The sequence below is a fragment of the Vespula vulgaris genome, chromosome 14 (genome assembly GCF_905475345.1).
Source record: "Vespula vulgaris chromosome 14, iyVesVulg1.1, whole genome shotgun sequence".
Lineage (NCBI taxonomy): Eukaryota > Metazoa > Arthropoda > Insecta > Hymenoptera > Vespidae > Vespula > Vespula vulgaris.
The window spans coordinates 2,570,001-2,575,000 of NC_066599.1; the positions used below are offsets into that span (position 1 = coordinate 2,570,001).

Here is a 5,000-nt window from a genome sequence, read left to right on the forward strand (position 1 = left end):
GGTGCACGTGCTAACACGAGAAATGTCTTGTACGTAACTACGTACGTGTCCATACGACATATAGGTGTGAGAGAGTAAAAGAAGAAGAAAGAAAGAAAGAAAGAAAGAGCGAGAGAGAGAGAAAGAGAGAAAGAGAGAGAGAGAGAGAGAGAGAGAGAGAGAGAGAGAGAGACTTAATTGCGGAATACCTGCCGTTGCGGGCGCACGTGCAGACGTCGATAACGTGCATCCTTCCCGGTCCACAGTCCTCTGACATCATCGATCAGAACGTCGCTTAGCTCTTTTTTGCGAGACCTTCTTCATCCTTCGTACTATCTCTCTCTCTCTCTCTCTCTGTCTTTCTCTGTCTCTGTCTCTATCTCTATCTCTATCTCAGTCTCTCTGATAAATGCTGCTTCTTTTATCTCTTTCTCTTAGTATTTTTCTCTTCTTCTATCTCGCTCTAACTCTTCTCTTTCTCTCTCTCTCTCTCTCTCTTTCTTTCTCTTTCTCTCTTTCTCGCTCTCTTCTTCTTCTTTTTCTGTTTCTTTTTTCTTCCTCTTTTTTCCTTTTCTTTAACAATTTTCAATTTTTCTAAATGCCGCGCGCGTAGCCATTAGGAAAAGATCGATCGTCGTTGGGGTCTTTCATCTTTCGATTCGCTTATATCTTTTGTAGACGGCCTAATTCCTCTACACCAAAGCCTGTAATTACTGTCGTACGTCACGGCTAAGCTCGACGAACCTGTCGAGAAAAAGAAAATGAGTCAGATACGCGTTTTATCGTATAGCAGGTAAAGTAAGTAAGTACTTGCTTGCTTGCTTGCTTGCTTACTTACTTACTTACTTACTTACTTACTTACTTACATGTGTTTTCTTCACGATGTGGACTTAGAGCAAATGTGGGCCGATTTCATGAATTTGTCGTGGACGCTGATGAATGGCGTTGCGAATCGATAGATCGATCGACGCGTTCATATTACGAGTCTCTTTATTCGAAGATAGCGCGCACGCTTTATATTTTTCTAATTTCCTTTTTTTCTAATTTCCTTTTCTTTTCTTTTCTTTTCTTTTCTTTTCTTTTCTCCTCTCTTCTTTTCTTTTTCGTTTCTTTTTTCTCCTTTATAATCAAATACAGGAACACTTTGTTACCTCTTACAGTTCGTTAAACTCGTCTTATCTTCTTTCTTTTCCTTCTTTTTTTATATCTTTCTTTTTTTAACGTATCGATATATCGTACGTCTTCTATTGTCGCAATATCATTACGGAGTATTGAAAGACGAATTTGTTGATCCTCTTATTGCATCATATTTTCTTTCTTTTTTTTATTTTTAAATGTGAAATCTCGAAACAGAGATGACCTTGACGAAGTTTTTTTATTAATTAATTTCCCGAGATACGTTCATACGTTTGAAAATTATATCAAATGGTTGGAATATTCGTGGAGATACTTCAAGTACTATGAAAGTTAGGTGAACACCCTCGCACACATACGTGCGCACGTTCGCGCACACACATATATATGTATATGTTTGTACATGTATACCGTTCGATGTAGAAAATTTTATAATCGGTCGAACCCACGACGTTACACTTTCTAACTTGTACGAGATCGCGATCTATGATATCTCGATTTGGAGTTCGAAGAAATAAGGAAAGAAATCGTATAGATGGATCGATCGATCGATCGATCGATCGATCGTTCCTTCGTTCATTCTTTCGTTCGATCGATCGATCGATCTGTCGGTTAGCCCTTCAAACGTCTGTAGTTAATTAAATAATATTGGCGCCTTTTAACTCTCCGTGTAATTCGTGAGTATAAACACGAGTTTGAACGTCGACACAATAGGCTTAATTACCTTTCGGACTAACGTATTAATGCATCCTCATCAGTGCTAAATCAATCATTCTCTTTTCTCCATCGTCGCGTTTCACATTTCTGACTCTTGCCTGCTAATAATAAATCTCGATTGTCTATTATGCATTGGATATATCGGCAGTTAGGTTTCTGCCTTAAAGCGATTTGTAAATGTTTTTTATTTATTTTCTTTTCTTCCTCTCTCTCTCTTTCTCTTTATCTATCTATCTATCTGTCTTTATATTTCTCTTTCTCGGTTTGTTATTTCTTGTAGAAAACGAAATTCATCGAAAAGCTTTCTCGTTTCGCATTTTTACAAGACGTTATGATCCTACGCGATTATAGTCCATTATTAGTTTTTATATATCTATATACTCATCTCCAAAAGTAAACGGCGCCAGTTTGCCGATATTTAAATCACTGAAAATCGGCCACGAATATATTTTATTGTTTTAGATTATAAGTTTCTCTCTCTTTCTCTATTTCTTTGTTTCTTTCTTTCTGTCTTTCTTTCTTCTCGCACGCATATCCTGTCGTATAGTAAAAAATGACGAGAGAGACCGGAGAGATCGTCGAATATTTCTCGAAAATACCTATGAAATCCGAGATAGGTGTCTACCTGAGTTTGGATTTATATATATATATATATATATATATATATATATATATAATATTTATGTATAGGTATATACGTATAAAAAGAGGTTAAAAGAGGAGAAATTGAAAATATAATATCTCGTTCGAGGGTAAAGAAAAAAAAAAGAATAAAATTAGTCACCAGAAAGGGGAAGGGGGGAGGGACGGGGGGAATTTTCCATTATCGTGACTTTCTCCTACTTATCGTCGATCTACCTGATTCAGGGTGGAGTATCTTTGATGGATCATAAAAAACAAAAAAAGAAAAGAGAAGAAAGAAAGTCAAGTAATCGCTCCGATAAATATTATACGAAAACTTGCAAAAATTTTTAGCGAGTAAAGAAGAAAAATTATATTTCATATTTCTCGTAATTTTAAAGTCTCATAATTCTTAAATATCTCATATTTCTATAATTTTTCAATCTTAAGAAATTACTAATCAAGTATTATCGAGTCGGCCATGTTGATAATTTACGTTAAGAAAAAATTATGTAAGTAAATTTACATGCATATACCATGTAAATATGATAAAAATAAAAATTACAAACGTGTTAAAAACGTTATCTCTTTGGGAGAAAAATCATCTTATTTTTTCGGAGCTTGCTATTTACTCCTTCGTATTCTGTAGAGAATAGAAAGAGAATGAAAGATAAAGAAAAGAAGAAGAAAAAGAAGAAGAAGATGAAAAAGAAGAAGAAGATGAAGAAGAAGAAGAAAAAGAAGAAGAGGGAGACGAAGAGAAAAAGTAAAAGAAAGAGAGAGAAAGAGAGAGAGGGCAAGAACCCTGCCTATACACTCGTGCAAGTCTCCGAGGAACTGCTGTGGTCGCACGAGTGCGCTGTCGGCGCACACGTTGTTTGCCAGCAGTAGGTCGAGCTAGGCCCGAAATGCTATGAGTCTACGTCCTTGAGAGATCCTGCATCCCGATCCTGTACACACTGGACTATCTCGGAAACAGCTAGGTACACGTTCTACGTTTCTCTCTATCTATATATATATATATATATATATATATATATATATATATACTCTTTCTAGTATGTAAGTATTTACCTATGGTATAAAAAGATCGTAGAAATATAGTATATAATAACTAGTTGTTGCTAATACAGAAGAAGAAAAGAAATTAAAGGAAGAAAGAAAGAAAGAAAGAAAGAAAGAAAGAAAGAAAAACATGCATACGTAAGAAAACATACAAACAAACATATACATATGTGTAAATAAGTAAGTATGTACGTTGTTCGTTGATAACGCGTGAGTTGTCTATCTTGTCTTTGTCTTTGTCGTCATCGACATCATCATCATCATCATCATCATCATCATCATTATCATCATCGTCGTCGTCGTTGTCGTTATCGTCATCGTCTTCGTCATCTTCGAAATAAGATACACAAGTAAAGGTGTAGGATCCGGATAGCGAGTTTATCCTTAGGTATAATACATACCAACATACGTAGAACGTATCGGAGGTAAGTAAGTACGAGTAGTTAGGAGTAGGAGTCAGCACGAGGAGGAAGTCTGGGAGGGAAGAGCAGCGGCGTGTTGAGTGGAGGTGGTCGTTGCCGTGTAGTGGAGGAAGTTGAGAGGGCTCGCGGGGAGGGATAGCCAAGTACCGCTATACCTGGAGTCGCCTCAGGCGAAATACATACCTACCTACCTAGTATATATCCTCCGTGACTCGTTCTCGTCTCTCTCTGTCTTTTACTCCCCACTTAGTGTATATCTCTTTCTCTATCTCTCTTTCTCTCTTTCTCTTTCTCTTTCTCTTTCTCTCTCTTTCTCTCTATCTCCGAGTCCACGAGTATACTATAGCCCCTTTCGGCTCGCCTCTGCTGCCGAGGTATATCGTCCAAGTCCACCATGATGTACGCCATAGCACTCGGCCTGGCCACTGTAGAACTTTGTGGCAGCAGCAGCGGCAGTGTCTTGCCTTGCCTTGCCTTGCCTTACCTTACCTCGCTTCGCTTCGTTTCGTTTCGCGTCGTCGTGCTGCCGTCGATGTCGCTGTCCTCTCTTCCTCTTCATCCTTCTTTTCCTTCTCTTCCTCCTTCACCTCCTCCTCCTTCTCTTCCTCCTCCTCCTCCTTGCCTTCGTGCCACCTCCACCACCTTCTCTTTCTCCTTCTATTTCATTACCTCTTTCTTTCTATCTGTTCGTGGGCGTACGAAATTGCAACTTGTCCTAGAAGAATATTCTATACTCTCTCTCTCTCTCTCTCTTTCTTTCTTTTCTCGTATTCATCCCACTTCTTTCTCCAAATCCCAAATCCATCCGATTTATCTTAAGAGATATAAATTTCACGATTCCTTAACGAAATAAAATAACAAAGTGGTCAAAGAAGAAGTCTCTAAGCTCCTTTCCTCCTCCTGCTGCGTCCTGCTTCTGCTACTCGCCGGTTCTCTCTCTTTCTCTCTCTCCTTCAACCTCTCCTCCTTCTCCTCCTTTTCCTTCTCCTCCTCCTCTTCTAACCCCCTTCCCAACCTCTCTCCCTCCTTCTCTCTTCTCCACGCCTCTCCTCCTTCCTCCGC

General features: G+C 38.5%; 1 protein-coding gene across 4 annotated transcripts in view; it reads left to right on the forward strand.

Moving 5' to 3' along the window:
• Positions 1 to 5,000, forward strand: part of LOC127068914 (uncharacterized protein DDB_G0283357) — a 138,633-nt gene that overhangs the window by 68,064 nt on the left and 65,569 nt on the right. Inside the window, exon 1 of one of the 4 annotated variants that reach the window (XM_051005321.1) lies at positions 3,411 to 3,434. The exons of 2 other annotated variants lie outside the window; for them this stretch is intronic. The gene's annotated coding sequence lies outside the window, so the exon portion shown is untranslated. Of the gene's footprint in view, positions 1 to 3,410; positions 3,435 to 3,547 lie in introns of those variants that run through there. One more of the 4 variants, XM_051005319.1, reaches the window with a different exon arrangement.